Source organism: Equus caballus, chromosome 5 (assembly GCF_041296265.1).
Source record: "Equus caballus isolate H_3958 breed thoroughbred chromosome 5, TB-T2T, whole genome shotgun sequence".
Classification (NCBI taxonomy): Eukaryota; Metazoa; Chordata; class Mammalia; order Perissodactyla; family Equidae; genus Equus; species Equus caballus.
Window position 1 is genome coordinate 101,037,500 of NC_091688.1, and position 14,775 is coordinate 101,052,274.

The following is a 14,775-nucleotide window of genomic DNA, read 5'->3' on the forward strand; positions in this document are numbered from 1 at the left end:
TGATGGTGCTGGAAGGAAAGGCTCAGACATTGTATGTCTACAGGAAGATGAGACAAGAGTTGATAACTGAATGAATGTGGGGTAAGAACAAGGGAGAAATGGTATTTGTCGTTACATAACTGGGAAAATTCTAACCAAGCATCATATTTCATGACTGTCCAAAGGGTGCCTTCATGATTATTTTTAAGGAAATAATAATAATAAAAAAAAAAACCACTGTCACTTTCTTTGGATTTGTTCATTTCTTGTAAACCAAAGGCAATGTGAAAGATTTTCTAATTTATAAAAGGCTCAACAAATGTAATCAATTTTTATATAAGAAGGGCAAAAAATCCAAGTATTAGGGGAAATATTTTGGCTGATATATTCATGTATATTATCCTCTTCTAGTACCTTCTCATCATTAAAGGATTGCCTTTCTCCTTCAATAAACAAAAAAATAAATGTGCACAGGCACATCACGATTTTAAAATATATATAGGCTTCTCATGTTGGAAAGCTTCATTGAAATAGACGGTCAATATCCTCCTAAATCAATGCTATTAGTTCCACTTACGGCATTTCACTGGCGTCTGATTGTTTGAAGGGGCTATAGGGAAACTGATGACGTTAAGTAAGATAGATTATGGATCACATTCAACTCTCATCTCTCGGTGGTCTCAGCAGGCATAACTCCCATTATTGCTAATGGGAGTTTTGAGCATAAGCCTTTGTGTACTTAAGAGTTTACCATTAAAAATCTATCAATCCCCTAATGCTTGCAGTGGGTTGCAAATGGGCTTTCACTTTAGGTGTAATTGGTTAATTGGTTGGGACAATGGCCTGATTGTAAATGATTAACACCCAACAGGTCCCCCCCCCACCCCCCTCCCCTTCTAGTGCTAGAACAAAGGGGCATTGACGAACAGCCTAGAATAATGACAACACTAGGAGAATTCGGTTGTTGATGTAGATTCAAGACACAATGCAGGAGCCCGTGGACTTCTGTGTGTAGCACTGTGGGACTTAGCGCACACAGTCACAGGTATGCGGTCACGCTGGAATCTCACTGCAGTTCTGTCCTGACAGGAGCTTAGTGTCTCTGTTCAGGCGGTTGTAACAAAGTGCCATAGATTGGGTGGCTTACAAACAATAGAAGTTTATTTCTCATGGTTCTGGAAATCCGAGGTCAGGGTGCCAGCATGGTCGAGTTCTGGCGAGAATCCTCTTCTGGGTAGCAGACTACCATCTTCTCATTGTAGCCCCACAAGGTAGAAGAGGATGAGAGAGCTCTCTGGGGTCCTTTTATAAGGACGCTAATCCCATTCCTGAGGGCTCCACCCCCATAACCTAGTTACTTCCCAAAGGCCCCACCTCCTAATATCATCACATTGGCGGTTAGGATTTCAACATGTGAATTTGGAGAACACAAGCACTCCAGTTCATTGCAGCTGGGTGTACCTATGGTACCAATGTAGAGACTGATGATTGGAGCTGCCTTGAAGTCTCTTGTCCAATGTCACAAAGCTCGCACATGTGAAAACCAGGACTAGAACCTGAATTTTATGGCAACAAGTCCAGTGCTTTTTCCATGGCCCCAAATTGCTTCTCAGCCATTCAATTTAACGTGTTCCTTCAGGGCCCATTACATGTGTGACTTCATCAGGCTGAGGGCAGCAAGAGTGCACAGCATTGCCACTGCTCTCGAAGGACTCAGAGGTTATTTGATCAAAGTTTGTGTACCTATAATATGGCTCTGGCATGTATTTTCATGAATTATTTTAGGAATGTAGAGACAGGAGAAATCATCTTGGGCTATTTGCTGGGGAAATGTTCACAGAGGGGGCCTGCGGGTGCTCATGGATGCTCCAGAACACATGAAGTAACTATGGAGCTAACACTTTTGAGCATCACATCTGCGCGGGGCACTGTGCTAGGTGCCTCTCGTACCTTCCCTCATTTAGCCCTCACCATAATCTTCTGAAGTGGGTGTTACGCTCTCCGCTTTGCAGATGAGAGAATCAGTGCTCAGAGAGGTGGAAGGCACGCTTGTCCAACTCACGCAGTAGGGGCAGAGCCAATGTTGATCCTATGGGGGGAACATCAATGCCTCAACTCTTAACCACTACTGTACATGATTTTGTATTAAGTAGGTTTAAATATCTGACTCTTAGAAAATGTATGCAAAATTGTATGCAGTGCCCCAAGGCAAAAATCAATTCGAGTTCCCCTCCCCCTTGACACGTGGGCAGAATGTTGGATAGAACAGAAGAAGGGGATCTATTATGTTCAATCTCTCACTTTATAAAAGAAAGTTCTGGCCCGCAAAAAATACCCTTAAGCTTCAAGATAATTGTGAAAAGGCCAAGTAGTCAATCAAACATTTTGCCAAACTTAGGAAAACAAAAGAAGAGAAACTAAGTACGGAGGACCTTAATAGATCAGCACCATGTGGGCTTGCCTACATCTTTGATAGAGACCCAGTCTTTGTGGCCTAATACCTGGGGACCACCTGCTTCAGGAGGTCAAGATGCCATAGCTTTGTTCCCCAGACCTTTGAGGGACATGATCAAGGGAAAGCTCATTTCCCTGCACAAGTTAGTAAAGCTATCAAATATGGTTTACCTACACTTCTAGAACTCTTTTTTTTTTTTTTTTTTTAAGATTTTTCCTTTTTCTCTCCAAAGCCCTCTGGTACATAGTTGTGTATTTTCAGTTGTGGATTCTTCAAGTTGTGGCATACAGGACGCCGCCTCAGCATAGCTTGATGAGCGGTGCCCTGTCCGTGCCCGGATCCAAACCAGCGAAGCCCTGGGCCACTGAAGTAGAGTGCGCAAACTTAACCACTCGGTCCCGGGGCCGGCCCTGCTTCTAGAACTTTTATTCAATGTACTTTTTGTACACACATATTTACAATACATACCTATTTTTGTACTCATATTATTTTAAAGTTTTTCCCTTTTGCCTTATGTTCTGTGCCAACAGTTTTTGTGAACACTGTGATGGTCGGCCAGCATACGGTGCTGTTTGGTGTGCCCTTCTCCACAGGTCTTGCCAAGTGTACAACAACTTGCTGCCACATTGCCAACTGTACAATGTGGAGGAGAAAGGCTTCAAGCAATTGTGAGAGAATGGGGCAACATTAGGTCACTGGGCTCAAAGGAGGAGGATAAGAAGACACTGGAAGATTGACAGACAAGAGCAGTTTAATCAGGGTTTTTTTTATTGCAGTGAAATATATATAACACAAAATATGTCATTTTAGCCATTTTTAAGTGTACAATATAGTGGCATTAATTATTCACCATGTTGTGCAGCCATCACCACTATTTGCAAAATTTTCTATCACCTCAGAGAGAAACTCTGTACCCATCAAGCAATAACTTCCCGTTACCCTTTCTTCCAGCTCCTGATAAACACTAATCTACTTTCTGTCTCTATGAATTTGCCTATTCTAGATATTTCATATATTCATATATTTAATACAATATTTGTCGTTTGTGTCTGACTTATTTTGAGCTTCATCCACATTGTAGCACCTATCAAAACTTCATTCCTTTTTATGGCTGAATGTTATTCTATTGTATGTATAGACCACATTTTGTTTATCCCTTCATCTATTGATGGACACTTGGATTGTTTCCACCTTTTGGCTATTGTGACTAATGCTGCAATGAACCTTGGCATACAAGTGTCTGTTTGAGTCCCTCTTTTCAATTCTTTTGAGTACATACTAGGAGTGGAATTTTTGGGTCATATGGTAATTTGATGTTTCACTTTTTGAGAAACTGCCAAACTATTTCCACAGGGGCTGCACCATTTTACGTTCCTACCAGCAGTGTATGAGTGTTCCAATTTCTCCACATCCTTGCCAACACTTATTTCCAATTTTTTTAAATAGTCATCCTTGTGTTTCATTGTGGTTTTGAGTTGCATTTCCTAATAACTAATGATGTTGAGCATTTTTAATGCACTTATTGGCCATTTGTATATCTTCTTTGGATAAATGTCTATTCAAGTTTTTTGCTTATTTTTTAATTGGATTGTTTGTCTTTTGTTGAGTTGTAGGAGTTCTTATATATTTTGGATATTAAATCCTTATCAGATATATGATTTACAAATATTTTCTCCCATTCTGTGGGTTGTCTTTTCATTTTCTTTCTGTTTTTTAAATATTAGCAAAATTTTACTTCATTCTTTTTTTATCTGCTGGTGAATAACTCTGAAAAAGCTGATATGCAGAAGGCTAACCCAGCTGTTGTCTAAAGGTGATGCCGAGATCACTGAGAATGTCTCTCAGAGACGCGGTATGGCTCAAATCCCCACCCCCCACCCATGCTGGGGGCCAGGGCAGGAGGAGGGGGAGGAGCCAGGGCAGGCCCCCAGCCAGGAGCGCAGGTCGCCCTTCTCTGCACCGCCCTCCCAGTGGAAGATGGGCTTCTGCCAAGTTGACGACTTGGAACTTTCACGGCTGCCTGAATGTTCCAGTGTGTTAGGGGAAAATGCTGGAGCTGCAAGATGGCTCAGGTACCAGCCGGAGGGGCCCTCAGCCAGCACTCTTCCCACTCTAGAGAGCCAAGCTCCTGGCTGGCCAGGGCCTGCCTGGGCCCTGGGCGGGAGGCAGGTTCGCTCCCAGCAGCCCTCTGTCCCCCTGGCCCCCGCATCTCTGGGCTGCGTGGACATTGTTTATTTCCAGACTGTGATCCGTGGCGGGGAGAGGTGGGTGGAGCCAGGTGCTGGCAGCCTCAGCTCTGTCTGGGCGGGGGGATGGGGGTGGACGGAGGGAGAGGCCAAGAGTCAGAGGCCAAGAGTCGTGAGGACAGGGACCCAGACAGGAACTTACCCTGAGGACGGCCAGCTGTGGCCTGTCTGAAACAGAACTCTGCTCCCAAGGGGACCCCTCAGGTCAATCCGGCTGGGTGACCACAAAGGGCCCGGACAGGACAGGCTGAACCCGGGGGCAGCAGGAAAAAACGGTGTGGGGGGAGGACTGATGCGCACAGGCACCCTGAGTGTTCTGGAGTGCGTGCCCGGTGCCTGCGTTGCCATGGGAGCGGCCCACGCGGTCCAGGCTGGGCAGGCAGGCACGCCACTCAGTCATGGGCGGGGGGCGCCAGCAGCTCCTCCCCAGGGAGGCAGAAGGTGGTCTCCAGTCATGTCCTTGTTCAAGAAGCCCTAACTGTAGTCCCTGGCGTCAGAGGCTCAGTCTACCATGTACCAGAGCTTGAAGCAAGTTGAGTGTTCGTCCCTCAGTTCCCCTAGCTCTGGCTGCTGCAGAATATCCTTCTCGATCCGACTGGCAAAGAGCAATTGACATATGGTCGTCCAGGTCCTTCATAATGGCAGGGGTCACCTGCAGCCAGGGATGCCCTTTCCTCCCGCGATCAAGCGGACAGATTTCACCGTCGTGACCGCGGGGCTGGATTTCTCGTCTGGATAGATGGCAAACTTTCCTTTGCCTTGGTAGGCTAGCAGCCACATTTGGGCCCTGAAACCCAATCATGTCTCCAGTCTTCACGTTTTCCAGGTATTGGCCTATCTTTCCCTCCAGTGGGAAACTTGGGATGGATGTCTTTGAAGTAAACTTTGATGACCAGGGCCACTAAGCCCTTATTGTCATGACTGGTGACAAGTATGTTGGGTCAGATGACCAGGTTTTGGTGGATTTGAGGTGAAAGGTAGATGTGCTGGCCAAGGGGGAAGCCCAGCACGTGATGGGACCACAGCAGGGCAAGTAGGACCACTGGGGCTTGTGGCTGATAATCTGCTTGTTCATGAGCCACAGTGGACACTCCATGTCCAGACTTTCAAGGGTGTTGGCTGGGGCCCGGTGCTGGGGAGCTGGGCAGGCTGTAGAGGAACCAGACTGGGAAGGGCACCAGGTGGCCCAATGTGCTCAGCAGGACCCTGTGGTGGTGGCTGCTGCCCCGGCCAAGATAGCTGGGCCTCCTCTTCACTTTCTTCTTTTTTTTTTTTGAGGAAGATTAGCCCTGAGCTAACATCTGCTGCCAATCCTCCTGTTTTTGCTGAGGAAGCCTGGCCCTGAGCTAACATCTGTGCCCATCTTCCTCGACTTTACATGTGGGACACCTGCCACAGCATGGCTTGCCAAGCGGTGCCATGTCCACACCTGGGATCCGAACCGGGGAACCCCGGGATGCCAAAGTGGAACATGCGAACCCAACCGCTTCGCCACCCAGCTGACCCCTTCACTTTCTTAATTATGTCCTGTGATGCAAAAAAAATTTTAATTTTGATGATGTCCAGCTTACCTATTTTTTTCTTTTGTTGCTCATGCTTAGGTGTCATATCTAAGAATCCATTGCCAAATCCAAGATCACCAAGATTTACTCCTATATTTTCTTCTAAGAGTTTCATAGTTCCGTTTTGAGTTAATTTTTATATATGATGTGAGGTAAGGGTCCAACTTCCTCTTTTGGCATGTAGAAATCCTGTGTGCCAGCAACATCTGTTGAAGAGGCTAATCTTAAGTCTTCCGATCCACGAACATGAGTGTGTTTCCATTTATTTAGGTCTGTCTTAATTTCTTTCGACAATGTTTTATAGGTTTCAGTGTACAATATTTCACCTCCTTGGTTACATTTTTTCTTCGGTCTTTTATACTTTTTGATGCTATTTTAATGTAAGTGGAATTACTTCATTTCCTTTTCGAATTATTGATTGCTGGTGTATAGAAACACAACTGATTTTTGTCTGTTGATCTTGTGACCTGTGGCTTAGATGAATTTACTAGCTCCAGTAGCTTTCTTGTGGATTCTTTGGGATTTACTATATATAGGATCATGACATCTGCCAATAGAGAGAGTTTTACTTCTTCCTTTCCGATTCGTATGCCCTTTATCTTCTTTTCTTGTCTACTTGCTCTCACTAGAACTTCCAGTGTTGAACAGCAGTGGAGAAAGCAGGCATCCTCGTCTTGTTCCTGCTCTCAGGGAGAAAGCTTCGAGTCTTATACTATTGAATATGATGTTGGCTGAGGGTTTTTCAGAAACTCCCTTTATCATGTTGGAAAAGTCCCCTTTTATTAGTTTTCTGAGTATTTTTATCATGAAAGAGTGTTGGATTTTGTCAAATACCTTTTCTGTGTCAATTGAGGTAATCTTTCTATTTTAACCTTTGTTCTATTAACATAGTTTATTGTATTAATGTATTTTCTTATGTTGAACAACTCTTGCATTCTTGGGATAAATTCCACTTGGTCATGGTGTATAATGTTTTTAACATCCTGTTGGATTTGGCTCACCAGTATTTTGTTAAAGCTTTTGCATCTATAAGGGATATTGGCCTGTGATTTTATTTTCTTGTGATGTTTTTATCTGCCTTTGTTATCATTGTAATGATGGCCTCATAAAATGAGTTAGGGAGTGTTCCCTCCTCTTCTGTTTTTGGAAAGAGTTTGAGAAGAATTGATGTTAATTCTTTTTTAAATTATTATTTTATTTTCTTTATTTCCAGCTTTATTGAGATGTAATTGACACATGACATTGTGTAAGTTTAAGGTATACAATGTGTTGATTTGATACACTTATATACTGCAAAATTATTACCACCAAAGCATTAGCTAACATGTCCTTCCCATCACATAATTACCATTTCTTTTTTTGTAGTGAGAACACTTAAGATCTACTCTCTTAGCAACATTCAAGTATGTAATACAATATTATTGGCTATCGTCACCAGCTGTACATTAGATATCCAGAATTTATTAATCTTATAACTGGAAGTTTGTACTCTTTGACCAATACCTCCCCATTTCCCCCACCTGCTAATGTTAATTCTTCTTTAAAGGTGTGGTAGAATTGATTAGGGAAGGCTTCTGGTCCTGGACTTTTCTTTGTTGGGAGGTTTTCGATTACCAGTCCAACCTCTTTAATTGTTATAGGTCTATTCAGGTTTTCTATCTCTTTTTGAGTTGGTTTAGGCAATTTGTGTATTTCTAGGAATTTGTCCATTTCATCTAGGTTATGTAATTTGTTGGCATAGAATTGTTCATAATAGTCTCTTGTAATCCTTTCTATTCGATAAGGTTGGTAATAATGTCCCCAACTTTCGTTTTTGATTTTAGTTATTTATGTCTTCTCTTTTTTTTCTTTGACATTTTAGCTAAAGATTTGTCAATTTTGTTGACTTTTTAAAAAAATTAATGTTTTATTTTGTTGATTTCCTGTTTTTCTATTCTGTATTCCACTTATCTCTGCTCTAATCTTTTTTATTCCCTTCCTTCTGCCAGCTTTGGATTTAATTTCCTCTTCTTTTTCTAGTTCCTGAAGGTGTATAGTTAGGTTATTGATTTAAGATCTTTCTTCTTTTTTAACGTATGCATTTACAGATATAAATTTCTCTATAAGCACTGCTTTGCCTGCATCCCATAAGTTTTGGTGCATTATGTTTTCATTTTCATTTGTCTCAAGGTATTTTCTAATTTCCCTTGTGATTTCTTCTTTGACCCATTGTGTGTTTAGGAATATGTTGTTCAATTTTCAGAAAATTTTGAATATTCCAGTTTTCCATCTGTTATTGATTTCTAGCTTCATTCTATTGTCAGAGAAGACACTTCATATGTTTTCTGTCTTTTAAAATGTATTGAGACTTGTTTTGTGGCCTAACATATGGTATATCCAGGAGACCATTCCATGTGCACTTGAGAAGAATGTGTATTCTCTTGTTGTTGTTGAGACTGTTCTGTATGTCTGTTAGAACTATTCACTTTATAGAGTTGTTTGGTCTTCTCCTTTTTGATCTTATGTATATTGTATCCTTTATTGAAAGTGGGATATTGAAAACTCTGACTATTAGTGTACAACTGTCTATTTGTCCCTTTCATTCTGTCAGTATTTGCTTCATATATTATGGGGCTCTGTCATTTGATGCATATGTTTTATAATTGTTATATTTTCTTGATGAATTGATCCTTTTATCAATGTATAATGTCCTTCTTTTTATCTTGTAACAGTTTTTGACTTAAAGTCTGTTTTGTCTGATATTAGTATACCTACCCCAACTCTGTTGGTTACCACTTGCACGGAATATCTTTTCCCCTCCTTTCACTATCAACCTATTTGTGTCTTTGGTTCTAAAGTGAGTCTCTTGTAGACAGCATATAGTTGGATCATGTTTTTCTAAATCTGTTTTGCCAGGCTGTCTCTGACTGGGGAATTTAATCCATTTTCATTTAATGTAATTATTGATAAGGAAAGACATCATTCTGCTATTTTGATGTTTGTTTTGTGTGGTTCTTAGACCTTTTTTGTCTCTCATTTCCTCCATTACTGCCTTGTGTTTGGTTGATTTTTTTGTAGTGAACTGTTTTGATTGCCTTCTGATTTTATTTTGTGTATTTTTAAAGATATTTTCTTTGTTGTTACTGTATGGATTACCTTTAACCTTATAACTATTGAATTTTAAACTTATATCAACTTAACTGCAACCGCATACAAAAACTCTACTCCTTTACAGTTCCATCCTCCCTCCATCTTTATGTTATTGTTATTGTCACAATTTACATCTTTATACCTTGTGTACCAAAGAAATCTTTTGTGAGTTTGTATTTCAAGTTATGTAGGCAAAATTTGTGTTTTAAATTATGTATGAAAAGTGGAGTTACAAATCAAAAATACCATACAAACCAAAAATACCATAATATTGGCTTTTATATTTGCCTATGTTGTTACCTTTACCAGAGATCTTTATTTCTTCACGTGACTTCAAGATCCTGTCTAGCGTCCTCTTATCTCAGCCTGAAGGATGCCCTTTAGCATTTCTTGTCAGGCAGGTCTAGTGGTCACAAACTCCCTCATCTTTTGTTTTTCTGGAAATATCATAATTTCATCCTCATTTTCAAAGGACAGTTTTGCTACATGTGGAATTTTTGGCTGACTGTATTTTTCTTTCAACACTTTTAACACGTCATCCCACTGCCTTCTGACCTCCATGGTTTCTACTGAGAAACTGACTATTATTGAGAATCTCTTGTATGTGGCAAGGCATATCTTTCTTGCTGCCTTCAAGATTCTCTCTTTGTCTTTTTCTTTCAACAGTTTGATTATAGTGTGTCTTGGTGTTGCTCTCTTTGAGTTTATCATACTTGAATTCATTGAGCTCCCTGGCTGTGTAGATATATGTCTTTCATCAAATTTGGGAATTTTTCAGCTATTATTTCTTCAAATATTATTTCTTCCCCTTTCACTCTCTCTTCCCCTTCTGGGACTCCCAAGTGCAGTCTGGCTCTGCGCTTGGTCCCTTCAGTGCTTAGCCTGACATTGCTCCTCCGCCTTACAATGTTACACTGCTTTTCTGGCCTGGGTTAATTCTGAGTTAGACAAACATGGATGAGTCCCTTGAACTAATCATTCAGGTAGCCCCAGACAGGTTAGAACAGAGCCACACAATAATTTTCAAATAAGGTCTGCTCTGATGTTTCTGGAACTGGGGACCAGGGTCTCACATTGACGATGTGGGCTGCTAACTTCAAGACTACTGTGAGCCAGGAGTGTGTGGTGTAAGGACAAGTAAAAATGCCACAAATTTTCTTCCCACTTTTAAGTTGACTTTTTCTTGATTCAGTATGCACTTGGTTGCTCTGAGCATTTGAGTTTTTCCCAGAGTTCTACAAAGTTGACTCTGACAGCTTCTGCTTGTTTTCTGATGTTTCTATGGAGGAGACAGAAGCTCAGAGCCGCCTACTTTGCTATCTTACTGGCCTAATTAAGGTTTTGAAATCTTAAAATTAGGATATGAGAGACATTTTCTTCTGATATGTAAATTTTTAAAAATAAAAAGTGTTACAAAGCTTTAAATGTTTAAGTGCATAAACTTTGGAGGCAGACGGTGTGAATTTTAGTTTTGCCTTTGCCACCAAAAAGTTTGTAGTAAGTTACTCAGTTATTTAGCTTCTCTAAACTTCATTTTCCCATCTGTAAAATAGGAGTGTTAGGAGGACTAATTGGGATCATTCATCATAAAACCAGTAGCCTGCTGGTAAATGCTTAACAATCAGCTCTCAGGGGATTTAGGGGTAGGAAACCCTGATTTGTAGTGTTTGCCAGTTTCCGTGGTATAAATACTCCTGCCAAGGCTGGTTTTGAGATGCCAATGTGAAATCACCTAAGATGGAGTTAAGAAGACACGCACACAATCCGCTCTGGTGAGCTGGGGGGGAGCTGATTCCAGCATGTCACTTTTTTTTTAAAGTACATAAGAAGTTATCAGTAAGTGAATATTGTCGACAAAAATAATCCATAACCAATCTATAAATAAAAATTTGGGTGAGTTTATTCTGAGCTGAAACCTGAGGACCATGGCCCAGAGCCTTTGTTCCCAAAGGAAGAAAGGGCACTGAAGAAGTGAGGTATACAGAGTGGTTATATACCCCCAAACAGGATGTTTCACATATGATGGAAATGTCCCTCCCACAATAGTCACAAGATTGCCCTGTCAGCACAGCGCTTGATGGACACAGCAGGTAGTGGGTCTGCTATCTCAGAGGGCATAGCAGGAGGCAAGTCTATTGTCTCGAGCTGGGTGGTCACAGGTGAGCGCAGCAATCAGTTTCTAGCCTAAGGAAAGATGCTTAATCCTTAACGAGAGGAGATTGCCCAACCATCCTGGTCAGGCAAGCAATTCTGCAAATGTTGTGTCCTCTCCTCTTCTGCTCAGACCCAGGCTTAGCAAGACTGAAGAAGCAGAGACTGTCTTACCCTGTCCCCTGGGTGCCTCGTCCTAATCCTTTTACCAAGTCACTGTGTTGTCCTATGTTTCTTATCCACTCATTTGTCCATCCATCCATCCACGCAAGAGTTACAGAGTGCCTATGGCTGCAAATACAAAGATCCTGTTCAGTGGCTACTCTGTAAACTCACAGACTGGGAGTGGAGATAACTATGCAAACGAATAGTGAGAATACAGTATGATAAGGGGAAGTACAAAAGAATATGCAAAGTACTCTGGGAAACTGAAGGAGGACTTCTGCTTGCCTGGGGGAGCGAGGGAGCGGAGGAGTTTTTGCAGTGTGCAGGCAGCCGTAGGGGGAAGCAGAGGTTTGTGGCCAGATTAAACAGACTTTGACTGTGGCGTTGGACTTGATCCTGCAGCAACAGGCAGCCTTTCTTTCCTTTACTCTTTTGCTGCCCTGCATCTTCGAACTTCAAGGCCCTGGTCCTTGCTAATAATAAAATAATGACCAACTTTTTTAGGACTTACAATGTGCCAAATACTGTACTAAGCGATTTACATTCATCATTTAACTTAATCTTCACAACAACCTTAAAAGACTGAAAATATTATCATCCCCATTTTACAGATAAGAAAACTGAGATTTAACACGGTCATGTACTCAAAGTCACACAGTCAGGAACAGGCAGAGCCAAATCCTGGCTCTGATTCCCTGGCGCAACTGTGATCTTGGAAACACAAGCCAGCAGGACTTGAGATTGGGAAGAGTGGTTCTGTTACCGGAACAGTGGGTTCTTGTTGTCCCCCAGGATAGAAATCAGGAGAGACAACAAACAGGAGCAGAAAAGTAAAAGTTTATTGGCTTGTGCACAGGCACTAGGGAGCCGGTGCAGAACGGAAAGGGGCAGGTGATGGGCTTGTTAGGGAGCGGGATTGTGGGGTTTTTATTAGGCAAAGGCCGGGGAGGAGGGCCTTGTCATGGCATGTGGAGGTGGGGTTATGTTTGCGCCTGCGCTCTTGTTCAACATGCCACCTCATGTGATGCGTGTATCATTAGCATGGTAGCTCTCCACCCCTGGGTGTGATTTTTACTATGCTAATGGGGCTGGGTCACCCAGTGGACTCCTGGGTGCTAGGGCGCATGTGTGAGCCCAGGAGAGTCCAGAGGCTGCGGAAGGTGGATCTTGGTGGTCTCTGTCTGATTCTCCTGGCCCACTGATTGGTTAGGGCCAATCTTTTTGGGGCCTTATCTTGTTGTGCACGGGGCCTTGCAGATGGCCCTGTCTCATTAGGATGGTTCCTGTCTCAGTTCCATGCCCCCAAACTGACCCCCCCAAAACCTCCCCACATTTTATAATGCTCATACCTTAAACCCTCATACCTCCTACCTGGGCTGAGAGCAACAATCTGAAAGCACCTTGTTTAGGAGGCAGCAACAGTTACTATGGAGAAGGCCTTCGAAGGATGTTGACAGTGGTGCCAATCTACCTTCAAGCACTGCGGCTGCTGCTGCATGATGCTGAGTAAGGATTAATCTGCTCTATGTGTCAGCTAATGCCCCTCCCAGATAATGTAATGTGTTAACCCCATTAAAAGACACCTGCCCAGCCAAGCTCAATGTCACACCTGAGTGTCAACTCCCATTTTACACTCTAAAAAGAATCAGGAATTCCACTTAACACTGCTTGCCAGGCATTTTATATGTATGTTCTTTAATTTAGCGTTGACATCAACTTTATAAAATTGTGTGTGTGCAAATAAGTAACCTGAAGCTCAGAAAGGTGAGGCCACTTGTTCAAGTTCATAGAGTCAACTTTCTTTCTACCATTCCAGGACTCTCACTATTGGAGTGGTCTTGTTTAGTTTGTATCCCAGTGAATAACTGCCCTTCTTGTTCATAATGAGAATTTGAAGGTCTCTAAAGGACCATTATTATTTTAGAGATGTGGTGTAGAGAAAAGAATGGGAGTTCTGAAGCTAGGTGTCCTGGGTTAAAATTCTAGTTCCTGCTCTGTAGCGCTGTGACCTCTGGCAAATCACCTACTGTCACCTCCAAAGACGACTGTGAGAACTGAAGCAGGTGGCTGGTCCCTCGGGGTACTTCAGCACTTGTTAGTCATCTCCAGCTCCGCCTTGAGGTAATAGGAGTGGACATCTCCAGCTGTCTCAAGCAAATTAGTTAAATACTCAATACATTCTTAGAGGCATTTTAATTTATTTTAATTAAAATAAACTCCTGCCGTGTGGCATTTTTAGGGGAAATCTAGGGGAAGTATCCTGAAGCCAAGTAAAGCTCCCACAGGTTGAGACTCACCAGACCAATGAGGGAGGCCCATTGCCCGTGAGAGTTCTGGGGAGGAACGAGAAAAGGCTGCTGTGCTGGAGCTGCGGGAAGTCTGGTCAAGGAGATAAAATCACAGACAGATGGGAAGAGAAACAGCGATAGAAGGCAGCAGAGGACAACTTTCCAAGGCACGACGCAGGCAATAAATGTGTGAATTTGGAAGAGAGAGAGATCACTTAGAAGGCGCCAAGAAACCCTTTTGACCCATTTCCTGCACTCTCTCCTTCGTCTGTCCCTCCACGCACTTTGGGCTTCTCTTAAAGTCACCAGTGCACTTATCTCTTTGTAACAAGGTGGAGAAAATATCACTCCCTCTTAATAGCTGGCGCCAGAATTCCTCTTGGGGATGGAGGGTTTAGAAAAGTAGGTATAATGGAGTAGCTTGGAGAATGCTTGAGGTGGAAAGTTGAGTCCAGGGGACCTGGAAGTTAGAGGAAGGACAACCTGCTGTGGGGACTATGGGGAGAATTTGGAATTCGTGGGGGCAATCCGGGATGGAGAGTGTGAGGAAAAGAGGGGAGGGAGGGCAGAGGGAAGAGGGAAAGCGCAGCTAGCAGTGCCCCAAAGCTGCGGTTCCTTCCTCCGGTGCCAACATCTCCAGCGACTGCTACCAACCCCAGGCAGCGAGCGTTGTGGGAGTGCCTTTGATGGGAAAACCAGGAAGGGGCAGGGTTTCACGTCAACACTGCACAGAATGGATTAGGTGTGAGGAGGTGGAAGTGTCCCTCTGGAAGTTACCCAGCTCTTGCAAGGGCTTTGTA

General features: G+C 42.7%; 1 protein-coding gene across 1 annotated transcript in view; it reads left to right on the forward strand.

Annotated features, from left to right (window-relative positions):
- The first annotated feature begins 4,319 nt into the window (after window positions 1–4,319).
- The window catches only part of JAK1 (Janus kinase 1), a 142,881-nt gene continuing 132,425 nt past the window's right edge, over window positions 4,320–14,775 (forward strand). Inside the window, exon 1 of the mRNA XM_070267535.1 lies at window positions 4,320–4,506. The gene's annotated coding sequence lies outside the window, so the exon portion shown is untranslated. The remainder of the gene's footprint in view (window positions 4,507–14,775) is intronic.